A 16060-nucleotide genomic window follows, 5' to 3' on the forward strand; every position below is an offset into this window, starting at 1 on the left:
GGATAATAACAATGGTGCCTTAGAGGATTAATGAGAGGATTAGAGTTCATTTAAAAATGGCTTACGAGTTCCCGTGGTGGCGCAGCGGAAACGAATCCGACTAGTAACCCTGAGGTTGTGAGTTCGATCCCTGGCCTTGCTCAGTGGGTTAAGGATCTGGCGTTGGCCTGAGCTGTGGTGTAGATCAAAGGCGCAGCTCAGATCTGGCGTCACTGTGGCTGTGGTGTAAGCTGGCAGCTGTAGCTCAGATTCGACTCCTAGCCTGGGAACCTCCACGTGCCACAGGTGCGGCCCTAAAAAAGTGAAAAAAAAATTAATTAAATAAAAAATAAAAATGGCTTGGAACAGTGCACACTGGAAGAGCTCTCTTGTTTGTTAATACTATTGAACATTGGCGTGACAGTGGTCTTTATTTTTGTTTATTATTAATTTTTTGTCTTTTTGCTATTTCTTGGACCGCTCCCGCGGCATATGGAGGTCCCAGGCTAGGGGTCGAATCGGAGCTGTAGCCACCGGCCTACACCAGAGCCACAGCAATGCGGGATCCAAGCCGTGTCTGCAACCTACACCACAGCTCACAGCAATGCCGGATCCTTAACCCTCTGAGCAAGACCAGGGATCGAACCCACAACCTCATGGTTCCTAGTCGGATTCGTTAACCACTGCGCCACAACGGGAACTCCAACGTGGTCTTTAGAGACTGTCACCAAATTCTGTGGCTCCTTGCTCCTAAATTTCCCTTAAATCCATCTGCCATCCCTTTCCCACAGCTCTCCTGCCTCACCGCTGTCCTTCCTCACTGCCCAGAGCTGCCCGCTGGTCTTCTTGTTTTCCCGCCCTGCAGAAGCAAATCATTTCAAACCACAGATCCAATAGCCTCCCCCTTCAGCTCGAGACCCTCAGTTGCTCTGATTGCTCTTAGCATGAAGTTCTTGATTTCCCCTTGGCCAGCAGTGAAGGATCTGGCATTATCACAGTTGTGGCACAGGTTTGATCCCTGGTCCGGGAACTTCCACACGCCGTGGGTGCTGCCAGGAAAAAAAAGAAGTTCCTCCCAAGGCTCCCAAGGGAGGCCAGGCGTCCTGGGTGGGTGCGCTTAGAGGACCCCAGCCCTCCCTTTGCAGCCCTTGTCTCCTGTCGTCATCTCACTAGGTCGATTTTCTCAGTTTCTAGCTTCCTGGTAGGCTGAGGGTACTGCAAGGGTAAGACTTGCCTGTCTCTGCCTCTCTGGCTCCTAGCAAACTGCCAGTCACATGGTAGATGCTCCCTATATGTTTCACAAGTGAATGACTGAATGAGTCGATGAATACTTGGTGGATGAAAGTGGCAAAAGAAAGGAGTCTTTGGATCCAGATGGCTCAGGGCAGAGCCAGCTTCCTTTAACCTTTCTTGCGTTCTGTTGGAATTCTTCTTTTTTTAAAATCTTTTTAGGGCTGCAGGTGTGGCATATGGAAGTTCCCAGGCTAGGGGTCCAATTGGAGCTGTGGCCACTGGCCTACACCACAGCCACAGCAACTCGGGATCCAAGCTGCATCTGCGAACTACACCACAGCTCATGGCAATGCCGGATCCTTAACCCACTGAGCAAGGCCAGGGATCGAACCCGCATCCTCACGGGTACTAGTTGGGTTCGTTACTGCTAAGCCATGATGGGAACTCCCCTGTTGGAATTCTTGAAAGGCCCAGAGAAGATCTGGAGAGCGATAGGGTGACTGTGGGGAGAGCTGGTGGAGACAGACAGGCCTCCTGAACTCATGTGGACTCCACCCCCTCCTCTCTTGAACACTCGTTTCGGGGATCCTGGATTCCTGGCCTGATGCTCTGTGCTTTCCCATACATTACCTCGTTTAATTATTCCAATAGCACCGTGAAGGAGGCACTGCCATCCCATTTAATATGAGAACACTGAGACCCAGAGATGTTCAGTTACTGTGCAGAGTCAAGCAGCCAAAAAGCCGAGTCAGAACTTGAACCCAGGGCTTTGTCTTTGCTTTGTCTTCCTGCCTGCACGTGAGAGGTGACTGGAGGGTGTTCCTTCCCTTTGAGCAATTACCCAAACTGCTTCATAGGGGAGGAGGACCCTGGGACCAGAGCAGACCTGTGAGTGGGACGCAGGCCATGAGGCTGCAGCAGGTTTGACCCTGGGCAGCCTGGTTCTGCCTCCAGGCAGCATGAGATCCAGAGGGGCAGCCGCAATGAACAAATATGCAAAACAGGATCACAACTAGAGTGTGTTCCTGGAGGGGGTGTGGAGAGGTACCCCAAAGCTCTGCAGAGAAGAAGAGGATCCCTGGACTCAGAGTCAAAGGACCTATTATCATTAGGCTTTTGCCTCCACTGCTTGTGTGGGAACTCCTGTTCCCATACAACTTGCGGTGCCTCAGTTTCCCCATCTGCAAATCAGGGACTTTAATTTGCCAATTTGTTGGTAAGATGAAGTGAGAAAAACCTGAAGATGCTTCAAACTGCTCCAGTCTAAGTGTTGAGAATGTTCTGTGCAATGGGGGGTGGGGGTGGGGTGGGGCAGGGGGCAGTGCACGTGCCCCTCTCTCAGCCCCGGCTGTGGCTGCATGGGGGCTCTTGGGAAATGAAATGTTTCTGCTGAAAGCTGTTCTCTATTCTGCTGATTCCTGACCACCCAGGGTCTGGGGAGGCGTTACAAAGCTTGATAAGCTATTCTCCATGTTTCCCCAAATCAACATAGAATGGTTCATTTGCCCGTAAATAAAACAGCAGATTTCTTTGCTTTTGGCTGGAATTACACGCTCTCAGGATGGAACTCCTTCTCTCAGGCTGAACAGAAGTCAATTGGCGGTCCATGCATCTTTGATTAATTTAAAAAACAGAGGCTGGGAGAGGGAAGTGAGTGGCCCTGGGAGGGGAACTGGAGGTCAGAGAGGCCCCAGGGCCCTTTGTGCTCCTAGTGCAAGAGAGGAAGTCAGGAAGCCCCCAGGAGGTCCTGGAGGGCAGGACCGCTGAGGGGAAACCCAGGGCAGGAGTGCCAGGGGTGGGGGTCCTGCTGTACGGGGAACCCTGGGCAAACAATGGCCTCATTAAGGAGCGGGTTCGGGTGGGGAGAAGCTGGGCCGGGCGGGGGCCAGCGAATCTCCTCTCCCCCACCCTGGCCAATGGAGCAATTGTCCTCTGCTGGGAGGGAGCTGGGAGCCTCGGCCTGGGAACTGCTGGGCGCTTGCCCCGAGGGCCACTGAGGTGGTGGCAGCCTCTGCTTGGCCCCAGAATGGCCCTTCTGTGCTTCTCAGGATGCTGAGGGTTCAGGCCACAGGGGGGCTACCTGTCCTAGTACTTCCAGCTGGTGGCAGTTAAGGGTATGTGTGCCCACACCAGCCTCTCTGAAAGGGACCCCATCCTCCCTCCTGCCCACTTCTGGGAAATTGAGCCACCACTTCTCTTGGCTCTTCTGTCCTCCACTCGCCTGCTGCGCTGTGGCCTTAGGCTGGTCACTCAAGGTCTAGGGTCTCCGTGTTCCACCTGTAAAGCAGGGAGAGTTGGGCAAGAAGTGCCCCTCAGCTGGAGGCGTAGCCTGCGCCTGCCCGGGTTTGGTCATCAGGACCACTGGGGTTGCTATTGGCATTTACTGGGTAACGTCCAGCCCAGCCCTGCATGACCAAGAGTTGTCCCGCCCCAAGGGCCAACAGAGCCCCTGTGGTGAAGCTCTCATAGATCAAGGCTTTTCACCATGGGTGTTTTTAGAGTAAGGCGATCCTGTTTTCAAATGATGTGGCTTGTGGGAACTCAGCCGATAAGACAGATGAGAAGGGGGCGAGTGAGGGAAGGGCTGGGCTGGAGCCAGTATTCTCGTCCCACCCTGCATTCTTGTCCCCCCATGGTGGCCCCTGTCCAGGGGGAGTTCTCTCCAGGGCCTCATGCAGCCAGCTGGGCCCTATTTGGCTGTTCTGGGTGTTCTGACGGGTAGGACCTCTGTTCTGATGGGCCGGATCTCTGTTCTGAGGGGTCAGCGGTTACTCTGACCCAGTGGGCATCTGCTGGAATTGCTCAGGGTCTGCGCCGAGCCCCTTGTTCCTCCTCACCCTGCATATGCCCCATGGTTTTTTGTTTTTGCTTACTCATCAGAAGTAGGATGGGCAGGCGTTCCCGTCATGGCTCAGTGGTTAACGAATCCAACTAGGAACTATGAAGTTGTGGGTTCGATCCCTGGCCTCGCTCAGCGGGTTAAGGATCCGGCGTTGCCATGAGCTGTGGTGTAGGTTGCCGATGTGGCTCGGGTCCTGCGTAGCAGTGGCTGTGGCGTAGGCCAGTGGCCACAGACAGTTCCGATTAGACCCCTAGCCTGGGAACCTCCATATGCTGAAGGAGCGGCCCTAGAAAAGGCAAAAAGATCCAAAAAAAAAAAAGTAGGATGGGCAGATGAGGTTTGGGGCTAACTTCCTGTCCCTGGCCTTCTGGACCTACCTTGATGAGGCTGGCTGACTTGGTCTGTCACAGGGCCACACCCCACAGCCAGGAGGGGAGAGAGTTCCCCAAATGTGTAGTGTGAAGTCGTCACCCTGGAAGCTGGTTAAAATATCCATTCGTGTTGCTGGGCCCCCTGCAGATTCCAGTTCAGCAGGTGCCACTCCCAGGGGGTTCTGGTGCAGGGGCCTGGGGATCAGGAAGAGAAATGCTGGCCTCAGAGGGTGCCTTGCCTGCTCCCCGCCCCTCCTCCTGCTCATGGTCCCAGCGACTCTCCAAGGTCCCCATGGGCCTCCTTGGGGCTAAAATGAGAGCTCCCTCCTTTCTGGAAGCTCCACATGATCTACCCCCCTCTGCCTGGGGATGTAATTAGATGGGGTTCCTGTCCTTCTTACCTTCCCTGGTGTCCAGTTCCAGGCTCTGATGAATAGCGGAGTTAGCAGACTTATTTATGTCCGGGCAGGGTGCTCAGTGCCTTAGCATCTCTTTGAAACCTCTCGACAATGTTGAGAGGTAGATGTTATTATCATCCCTGTTTACAGATAAGAAGTCAGAGGTGACTGAGGAATTTGTGCAAAGTCATACAGCTGGGAATCTTCCAGATGGATCTGACTCTACTGCACATATTTTGAGTACAGGCAGGGCAGCCAGCCCTCCATCTGTGATTTCATAATCACCTTCCAATGAGTCTGGCATGGTGCTATTATTAGTAATATTATTATTCTTTTTAACTTTTTTTGTTTTTTGCTTTTTTAGGGCCACACCTGCAGCATATGGAGGTTGCCAGGCTAAGGGTCGAATCAGAGCTACAGTGGCCGGTCTACACCACAATGCGGGGTCCGAGCCTCATCTGTGACCTACACCACAGCTCAGGACAACACTGGATGGATCCTTAACCCACTGAGCAAGGCCAGGGATCGAACCCGTGTCCTCATGGATCCTAATCAGGTTCGTTACTGCTGAGCCACAACGGGAACTCCCTAATCATATTATTAACGAGGATTTTACTCTTAAGACTTCCCAGAGGTTCATCCTCAGGGGGAACTCCTCATAAGGACAGTGCTTGAGAACTGCTTGGGTCCTGGTGAGGCTAATTCATCTTTGGAGGCTGTTTGGGAGTCATTTCTGGTATCTTGCTTCATCCTTACAGCAGCTGAGGGAGCCACGCAGTCGGTCCTCATTTTACAGAGGAAGTAACTGAGGCTCAGAGAGGTTAAGTAACTTACCCAAGGTCATCCAGGCAGTAAGAGATGGAGCTGGAACTGAACAAAGCTCAGTCTCCCAGCCTTCCATGCTTGTCCACTTCCCCAAGAGTCTGAATTACGCCAAGGTCAGGAAACTTTTCAGGCCTTTTTAGCCCGAGATGTGCCCCTCCCTGCCCACCCTGAAGGGCTCTGAAGATGGCTCAGAGGCAATGAGGTCTGTGCTCCCTTGACCTAGGTCTGTGACCAGGCAACTTGGGGTCAGGAAGAGGTGCATTCTTTCCCCGCCACTCACATTACCCAGCCTCTGACTTCCTGGAATTTTTGTTCAAATTCCAAATTACTTGGCAATAAGTCCTCTGCCCCACAGTTTTTGCAAACGGGAACCAAACACCCTTCAACTTCCAGACGGCACACTTTCACACTCTCGCCTGCTTTAAACGGGTGCCAAGGCCCTTCAGGGGAAAGCAGATATGTGAGCAGGACAGCCAGATGGCCGGAGAGTTGCTTGCTACTTACTGGGCCCGTCTCTGAGGGCGGCAGAAAGGAACCCACGTGCACACAGACCCTATTCCTTGGCTCGCCACTCCCTGTACTGCTGTGGGCTTATATCTCTCTTCTCTGTGCCTTTAAAAAAAAAAAAAAGCCATCCTGGTGAGAGGGTCAGAGGAGATAATGTCTGTGAAGAGGTTTTATCACTATTATTATTTGATTACCTGAAGGTCAAACTTGTTTAAAAAACTCCCTGCTGGAGTTCCCGTCGTGGCGCTGTAGTTAACGAATCCGACTAGGAACGATGAAGTCACGGGTTCGATTCCTGGCCTTGCTCAGTGGGTTAAGGATCCGGTGTTGCCGTGAGCTGTGGTGTAGGTCGCAGACGTGGCTCAGATCCCACGTTGCTGTGGCTCTGGCATAGGCCAGCAGCTACAGCTCCAATTAGACCCCTAGCCTGGGAACCTCCATTTGCCACAGGAGCGGCCCAAGAAAAGGCAAAAAGACAAAAATAAATAAATAAATAAAATAAAATTAAATTAAAAAAATAAATAAAAAACTCCCTGTTGTGATGGGTATATTCTGTATCTATGACCTTTGGTTTGGGACCCACTAGCCACATATGGCTACGGGGTGCTTAAACTATGGCTAGTGCTACTGAGAAACTGACTTTTAAATTATTATTATTATTAATAATATTTTTAGTGAGGTGAAATTCCTAGAACATGAAATTAACCATTTTAAAAATACTTCAGTGGCTGGAGTTCCTGTTGCAGCTCAGTGGGTTAAGAACCCGACTAGCATCCATGAGGATGCGGGTTCAATCCCTGGCCCCGTTCAGTGGGTTAAGGATCTGGCATTGCTGTACACTGCAGTGTAAGTCACAGATGTGGCTCAGATCTTGCTTTGCTGTGGCTGTAGCGTAGGCTGGCAGCTGCAGCTCTGATTCAATCCCTCAGCCTGGGAACTTCCATATGTGGCAGGTGCGACCCTCAAAAGCAAAAAACAACCACCACCAAAAACTTCAGTGTCACAGAATACATTCTCAATGTTAGGCAACCACCACTTCTAACTAGTTCTAAAAATTTGCATCACCCCCAAAAGAAACTCTGTTCCCATCGAGTTTCCCAGCCTCCCTGCTCCCAGCCCCTGGAAACCACTAAGCTGTTTTCTGTCGCCAGAAAGGGACCAGACCTAATTTCATAGACCCATCTCTTTTCACGTATCAGCTGTGTGACCTTGGGCAAGTGACTTAATCCCTCTGAGCCTCAGCCTTGCTTTCTATAAAATAGGGATGATGGTCAGACAGACCACGTCAAAGGATGCTGTGAGGATGCAATGAGTTCACTTACATAACACACTGGGGCTCAGCAGGATTAAGTCATTTGCCCAAGGTCACACAGTTGGTAAGTGAGACAAGACGGGTCTATGAACTTGGGTCTGATCCCTTCCCAGGGCCTATGATCTTCACTATGAGGCTAGACAGTCTTTTGGTCCTAATCCTGGGAGCTTCCCAGGTGAAGGCAGATCCAGGACCCCGGCTGCACCTGCGTAGACCTGAACACCTTGAGGCAGGGCTTTCTCTAGTGCTATCCAATGTCAGCCCTTCTGAGTCTGGGACCTGGGTGCCTCTTTGGGAGTCTGAGGAAGTGGCTGATGGGACACCTCAGAAAAGGGTTAGGGACTAGTTTTCATCCATTGCCCATTGTTTACAATGAGTAACATGGCCTGTCGGGGCCCCCCTGGTGCCCTCTTTGGGCCCCCCATTATTAATTGATCTGAGATGGAAACTCTGTTAATTGCAGACCCAGAGTAAACAGGACTGGGATAAATGGGGCTGAGAGCAGATAGCTTTCCTGGCTGTGCTGCCCTTTGCCCTTTGGGATGGGGCAGTGGGAAGAGGCAGAGGGTGAAGCGAAAGGGGGGGTCTTAGGAATGTCTTGGAGTGGGGTGGGGGGAGACTGGCTTCCCCGGGGCCCCAGAGGGTCAATCTGTATGTCCTTCTGGAAAGAGAGCCCTCTGCTCGGCTGCCTGTTTGCTGTGCTCTGTCAAAGGCTAGGGGCCAGTGAGACTCTGCCATTCATCTCTTCATTCCTGCCCTCATCCATCCATCCATGCATCCATGCATCCATTTTTTGTCTATTCATTTGAAAGTACCTCCCCCTTCCCCCTCACGCATCTTGATATCTTTCTTTTCCCTGTATAATTACCACGTGTTTCTTGAGCAAACTAGGGAGGGGGTTGGGGGGAGTCCTGTGAGCCATGGGCTTCGGAGTCTGGGCCCTGCTTGGCCCTGGTAGGGTTGGATGCCTGACTTCAGACATGCTGGCCGCTTGCTCAAGACTTGGTGGAATTTCTCTCCCTGAGGCAGCTAGAACTTTGTTCCTCCAGCCCAGGGACCGCATAACTGGATCTCCAAGAGGGGGACCCTTGGAGAGGGGGTGCTATGAACGATCGCGCCTGGGCAGTGGGATAGTCTGGGACTGTCCTGGGCACAGCAGAATGTCTGGTCCCCCTTCCTCAGCCCTGGCGGGAGGGCCTGTGACTCAAACCGCCTTCTCTCCCAAAGCTGAGCCTGGGTTTGGGGTTGGTTGTGTCAGTAGCAACTTGCATCCACATGAGCCTCTCGGTCAGAGTTTAGTGTCTGGGAGCTCACACCCAGGATGACACAGAACCGTCCCTGCAGGGCTTTCCAGAAGTTGTTTCTTCCTAGCAATGCCATGTAGTGGGCAATGCAGATATTATCACACCCCTTTTACAGATGAGGAAATCGAGGCTGAGTGTGAAGCGGTTTTCTAAAGCCTCACCTCTGGATAAATAAACCCCCAAACCCACTCCCGGTTCACTCAATAAAATAACGTCAGACCTACAACCCCATTTCCAAAGCCCAGTCTTGTGCCCATTTTATAGACGGGGCACCTGAGGCTGGACGGGGAGGTGGCTTCCTAGTTAGTCCATGGGCTGTGCAGTGGTGGAGACTTTGGTCAACCACAGGGCAGCCACGGGCCCAAGGCCTCCAAGAGCTAATGACAGCAGAGTGTAGCCACGGCTACCATTTACTGAGCCCCACTTGAGAGCCAGGCCCTGTCCTGGGGGCTTTGCAGAGACCCCCCCTGGTCCCCTTTCCTCCTGCTCCCCGCCCTCCTGCAGAGCCTTAGGTTGATCTGGGGGCAGGATGTGTCCTCCCGGGGCCCTGCCACCACCCATTAATCCTTAACTGCTGCAGCTGGGAGATAAGATAGCACCAGCCCATTAATCAAGGCTGCCTGGCGGAGGTTGGAGGGGGGGAGGTTGGGGAGAGGCAACACCACCTCACAGGTAGAGATAAGCCCCCTCTGCCTGGCTCCCTCAGTGCCCGGGGGCAGTGGAGGATGCTGGGAAGTTTGGCCTCAAGTTCTAATCCCCAGTATCTGGGCAGGTGAGTGGAACCTACCCTGGGTACAGGGCAGGTGACACTGGGAAAGGCAGCCCCAGGGTGCAGGCTGGGTTGAGAGGGGCCAGGAGATCTGGGTTCCAGCCTCAGTGTTCTCTCTGCTGCTACTGTCTTGTCTTTTTTTTTTTTTTTTAGTGGGCGCACTCATAGCATGTGGAAGTTCTCGGGCCAGAGATTGAATCTGAGCCGCAGCTGTGACCTACCCTGCAGCTGCGGCAACACTGGGGTGGGGATCCCTCTGGCCTCTGTAGCGACCTGAGCCACTGCAGTCAGATTATTATTATTATTATTTAATGGAAGTTGCAACGTTTATTTCAGTCTCTCTCTTGTTTTGGGTTTTTTTTTTTTTTTGCTTTTTTTGCCATGCAGGCAGTATGTGGGAATTGCTGGACCAGGGATTGAACCTATGCCGAACAGCAGCAACTAGAGCCACAGCAGTGAGAACACAGGAGGCTCAACCTGCTAGGCTATCAGAGAACTCCTATGGTCATGTTCTTAACCCACTGTGCCACAGAGGGAGCTCCTGCTGCCTCTGTCTTTTTAAAATTTTTAAAATTAAAGTGTAGTTGCCTTACAATGTTGTGCCCATTAGATAAACCACTGCACCTCTCTGGGCCTGTCTTTGAATCTGAACCAGTGGGAGGCGGGCTGGGCTCCAGAAGGGACATTTCACCATGAACATGCCCAGTGACCTGCACTGGGGCAGGTGAGGGGTGTGCTCACTTGGCAACAGGGAGAGGGCAGAGGCACTGCCTTGGCTAAGGGACAACAGGCTGGGTGGGATTAGTTACCCTCACAGGAGAGCAAGTGGGTGGTGGGAGCTGGGGGAGGGTGGACAGGAGAAGGGAATGGGCCCTTGAGCCACTGTCCCCTTCAAGAGGTCACTCAGTACTTCCGGGGGCTGGAATTGTGGAGTTTGATTCAATCCCCAGCTCTGCTCCCACCCTGTGTAATCTTGGGTGGCTTCTCAACCTTTTGACACCTGTTTTCCCATCTGTAAAATGAGGATGACGGTATTGGGATTTTTAGTAGGAAGATGAATGGAAACTGCTTAGCTCCATGCCTGGCAGATGGCACATATTAGCTATTTTTCTTTCTTTCATGTCCAGATCCACAGGGCCTGGACCCTCTTCAATGCAGATTCTCTGTGACCACAGCCAGGGAAAGGAGATGGGGGCAGCTCAACCCCAAAGCAATTGCTGATCCAAGGAGGCTGATTATAAAGTGTATTAGTTACATTTTTTATAACTAGCAAACAACAAGCATTAACTCCACAGTTGTCTCTGGGTCAGGAATTCAGCAGCTTAGATGGGTAGTTCTGACTCAGGAGGTCTCATGAAGTTACAATGAAGATGTTGGTTGGGGGAGTTCCCAGTGTAGCTCAGTGGGTTCGAACCCGACTAGTATCCATGAGGATGCAGGTTCTATCCCTGGCCTCGCTGAGTGGGTTAAGGATCTGGCATTGCCGGGAGCTGTGGTGTAGGTTGCAGACATGGCTCGGATCTGGCATTGCTGTGGCTGTGGTGTAGTCTAGCAGCTGTAGCTCTGATTCAACTCCTAGCCTGGGAACTTCTATATGCCACAGGTACAGCACTAAAAAGCAGAAAAAAAAAAAAAAAAGATGTTGGCTAGGGTTGCTGTTATCTGAAGGCTTGACTGGGGCTGAAGGACTTGTTTACAAGTTCACTCATATGGCTGCTGACTGGAGGCCACTTGGGCAGCTTGAGTGTTCTCATGACATGGCACCTGGCTTCTCTGGATCAAGCAATCCAGAAGCAAGTGTGGAGGAGACGTAGTGCCTTTCATTACCTGTTCTTTGAAGTTGCACACCATTATTGTTTGTGGCAATATTGCCATGGCAACACCTTTGTTGCCACTTTATTCCATTCATCAGAGCAGCCTAGGCTCAAGGGGAGGGAGGAACTGCAGGGACAGGTGCACAATAACGCGACAGTGACCACAGGCACTTCTCTGCCTGGGTGCTCTGTGCCGGGAACTTGACATGTCATCTCTAATCTCTGCAACTACTTTCTAAATCAGGAATTAGCTTTCTTCTATGGATGAGAATACAGCAGTTCGTCAAGGTCACCCCACCAGGAGATGCCCACAGAGAGTGCTGTCTTGCTCTTGGTCCAGGGAGGCCATTCCCTACCCAGGCACTTCCCAGCTTCAGCCACACCCAAGCCAGCCTTGGCTTTGAAGCCGTATGTGACCTTCTTGGATAACATGGCCCCCTTGAATGTAGGATTAGAAATAATACACAAGGCACAGCCATAGAGGGCATGTAAAGGACAGGGACCTTCAGAACCACACTGACCTGGGTTTGAATTTTGATTCCACCACTTTCTCTGTGCCTCAGTTGCCTCATCTATATGGTGAAGTAACAGTATCCGCCCTGCAAAGTTAAATGAGGTTGCGTGGTGCCAGCTGTTATGATGGGGTGGGAGTGGGCAGCCCTGAGGGCTGGGCTGCTAAAGGGCTGCATCCCCTCTGAGTAATGTGCTCTTCTGGTGGAGGCGGTGTCATCCTTCCCGGTCTGGGGTCCCCATCCAAGTTTGCTGCTTTGCCTGCCCTGTCGGTAGGGCTGGGGCCAGGTGTGCTCCAGCCTGCAAGCCTCAGGGCTGAAGGCCCCTCACTGTGGCAGGACGCAGGCCAGGCTGCTAACTACCCCGAACCCTTCCCTACCCTGCCTATTTTTATGCTCAGGGGCCCCTTCTTCCTGCCTTCCCAGTTATCTTGAGCTTGGAGGGACCTCCATGCACTTGCCCATGTCCGCCAGCAGGGGGAGCAGGTGCTGTGTCTGGGAACCTGGGAGGCACCAGGCAGAGGGGCAGCTTTCCTGTTGGTGAAGCTCCTCTGTGGAGCTGAGTGGCTGACTGGCAGCAGAGCTGGCAAGGGTAGGGGATTTTTCCTCCCTGAAGGGATCTGTCTCTGGAGCCCTAGAGCCCAGGTGAGAGGGCTGTGGGGAAGGAAGAGGAAGGGATCCAGAGGAGGAACAGAAGTCATCATTTTTCACTCCGTAATCCATTTAGTGAATGGTGTTCAGTGCCTACGGTATGTGCTGGATCCTGGAAGGCACTGGGAGCCCACGAGCCATGGGTCCTCTCAGGGCCGACATTCACATGGTGAGGCTGAAACAGGCAAGGTGTACAAGTGGAGTCTTTGCAAATGTGATGCAGGACATAAACCGAGGGCTGGGAGTGGCAGTGACTGGGGGCCTATCTCCACTGCCCACCTAGGTGACCAGGTGGGGTTGAGGTGAAGCCCGTCTGGGAATCTGGGAGTGGGACCTGCTTCCTCCACATGCCCTTCTTAGCCATGCAGTCCTATCATCACCAGAAATCACAAGTCACCATAGGACCTGATAGGGACAGCAAGTGGTGGTGGGGGGGGCACTGAGTTCACTAGCCACCTGCAGGCTCACCCATGGCGCAAGCCCCTTGGAATCCATAGAGTTGGACAGGCCTTGCCTTCAGCCTGACATGGTCCCTTGCCAACAGTGATCTTGACTAAGACACCTAACTTCTTTATTTTGGCATCTGCAAATGGTGTCAGGGATTCCTATGTAGTATATGGACTGGATGTGTCCTTGCTCTGCCTCTAGCCAGCCAGGCCACCTTAGGTATGTGTATTAGTTTTTTATTGCTGCTGTAACAAATGCCCACAAACTTAGCAACTTAGAACAACAATAACAACACACACATATGCACACGCACACAGCGCACACACACATTATCTCAGTTTCTATGGGTCGGGAATCCAGACATAGGTTAGCTGGGTTCTCTGCTCAGAGTCTCACAAAGCTGCAAGCAGGATGTCAGCTGAGAGTGGGGACATATGGGACTTGAGGTCCTTTCCCAAGCACGTGGGGTTTTTGGCAGAATTAATTTCCTGTGGCTATGGATGCAGCTATGAGGCTGCATCTTCAAGGCCAGCAGGAGAGAGTTTTCTGGTGTGTCACCTTCTCTAGAAGGACTCACCTGAGCAGGTCAGGCCCACCCAGGATAATATCCCTTTGGATTAACTCAAAGTCAACTGACTATAATATTCCATTGTATTCGCTTGGTTCCACCAACACTCAAGGGGAGGGGATTATTCAGGCCATGGATACCAGGTGGTGGGAATCTTTGAGGCCATCTTAGACTTATTAACATGATGAAATTAGTTAGACTAAAAATCATGCAATAATCAGCAATTATTTTCTTTCTTTCTTTTTTATATTACTCAATGAATTTATTACATTTATAGTTGTACAATAATCATCACCACCTGATTTTATAGCGTTTCTGTCCCAAACCCCCAGCGCATCCCCCCACCCCGTCTCCTTTGGAAACCATAAGTTTTTCAAAGTCTATGAGTCAGTATCTGTTCTGCAAATAAGTTCATTTTGTCCTTTTTTCAGATTCCACATGTAAGTGATAGCACTTGATGTTGGTGTCTCATTGTCTGACTGACTTCACTTAGCATGATAATTTCTGGGTCCATCCATGTTGCTAAAAATGCCATTATTTCTTTCCTTCTAATGGCTGAGTAATATTCCATTGTGTATATGTACCACATCTTCTTGATCCACTCCTCTGTTGATGGACATTTAGGTTGTTTCTATGTCTTGGCTATTGCAAATATTGCTGCAGTGAACATTGGAATACATGTATCTTTTCGAGTCATGGTTTTCCTTGGATAGATGCCCAGGAGTGGGACTGCTGGATCAAACAGTAGTTCTATTTTTAGTTTTCTGAGGAATCTCCATATTGTTTTCCACAGTGGTTGCACCCCACCAACAGTGTACTAGGGTTCCTTTTTTTCCACACCCTCTCCAGCACTTATTATCTGTAGTCTTTTGGATGATGGTCATTCTGGCTGGTGTAAGGTGGTACCTCATCGTGGTTTTGATTTGCATTTCTCTAATCATGAGTGATGTTGAACATCTTTTCATGTGTTTTTTGGCCATCCGTATGTCTTTTTTGGAGAATTGTCTCTTTAGATCTTCTGCCCATTTTTTGATGGGGTGGTTTGTTTTTTTGGTATTGAGCTGCAGAAGGTGTTTATAAAATTTGGAGATTAATCCCTTGTCAGTTGATTCATTTGCAAAGATTTTCTCCCACTCTGTGGGTTGTCTTTTCGTTTTGTGTAGGCTTTCCTTTGCTGTGCAGAAACTTTTAAGTTTAATTAAGTCCCATTTGTTTATTTTTGTTTTTACCATCACTACTCTCAAGAGGTGGATCTGAGAAGATGTTGCTGTCGTTTATGCTGGAGAGTGTTTGGCCTATGTTTTCCTCTAAGAGTTTTATAGTATCTGGTCTTATATCTAGGTCTTTAATCGATTTTGTGTTTATTTTTGTGTATGGTGTTAGGGAGTGTTCTAATGTCATTCTTTTCCATGTGGCCGTCCAGTTTTCCCAGTACCACTTATTGAACAGGCTGTCTTTTCTCCACTGTATATTCTTGCCTCCTTTGTCATAGATTAGTTGACTGTAGGTGTGTGGGTTTAATTCTGGGCTTTCTGTCCTGTTCCACTGATCTATAAGTCTGTCTTTGTGCCAGTACCATATGGTTTTGATGACTGTTGCTTTGTAGTATAGTCTGAAGTCCGGGAGCCTGATTCCTCCAGCTCCATTTTTCTTTTTCAGGATGTCTTTGGCTATTCTTGGTTTTCTTGTGCTTCCAAACAAATTTTAAAATATTTTGTTTGAGGAGTTCCTGTTGTGGCGCGGTGTTTAACAAATCTGACTAGAAGCCATGAGGTTGTGGGTTCGATCCCTGGCCTTGCTCAGTGTATTAAGGATCTGGCTTTGCTGTGAGCTGTGGTGTAGGTTGCAGACACGGCTTGGATCCTCCGTTGCTGTGGCTGTGGTGTAAGCTGGCGGCTGCAGCTCTGATTGGACCCCTAGCCTGGGAACCTCCATATGCCATGGGAGTGGCCCTAGAAAAGGCAAAAAGTAAAAAAAAAAATAAAGAAAAAATAAAATATTTTGTTCGAATTCTGTGAAAAATGTCCTTGGTAATTTGATAGGGATTGCATTGAATCTGTAGGTCGCCTTGGGCAGTATAATCATTTTGATAATATCAATTCTTCCAGTCCAAGAGTGTGGTATGTCTTTCCATCTGTTTATGTCATCTTTGATTTCTTTCATCACTTATAGTTTTCAGAGTACAGGTCTTTTGTTTCTTTAGGTAGGTTTATTTCTAAGTATTTAATTCTTTTTGATGCAATGATAAAAGGGATCATTTCCCTAATTTCTCTTTCAGATCCTTCATTGTTAGTATATAGAAATGCAGTTGATTTCTTTGTATTAATTTTGTATCCTGTGACTTTGCCAAATTCATTGATGAGCCCTTAACAGTTTTCTGGTAGTGTCTTTAGGGTTTTCTAGGTATAGTATTATGTCATCTGCAAATAGCGATAGATTTACTTCTTCCTTTCCAATTTGGATTCCTTTTATTTCTTTTTCTTCTCTGGTTGCCGTGGCTAGGACTTCCAAAACTATGTTGAATAGTAGTC

At 50.1% G+C, this 16060-nt stretch overlaps 1 protein-coding gene and 1 long non-coding RNA gene across 5 annotated transcripts in view; one reads left to right on the forward strand and one right to left on the reverse strand.

The window, feature by feature from the left end:
• The window catches only part of GOLGA7B (golgin A7 family member B), a 100162-nt gene that overhangs the window by 6299 nt on the left and 77803 nt on the right, over positions 1–16060 (forward strand). The gene's annotated exons all lie outside the window — the stretch shown is intronic.
• Positions 2538–6421, reverse strand: LOC102162125. Of its 2 annotated transcripts, XR_299458.3 has the most exons (4): positions 5658–6421; positions 4827–4963; positions 4432–4620; positions 2538–3489 (listed from the first exon to the last, which is right to left on the reverse strand). It is a non-coding gene; the product is annotated as an uncharacterized LOC102162125 (long non-coding RNA). The 2 variants fall into 2 exon arrangements; XR_002338977.1 differs by lacking the exon at positions 5658–6421 and having other exon boundaries at positions 4827–5246.

This window comes from Sus scrofa, chromosome 14, assembly GCF_000003025.6.
Source record: "Sus scrofa isolate TJ Tabasco breed Duroc chromosome 14, Sscrofa11.1, whole genome shotgun sequence".
Lineage (NCBI taxonomy): Eukaryota > Metazoa > Chordata > Mammalia > Artiodactyla > Suidae > Sus > Sus scrofa.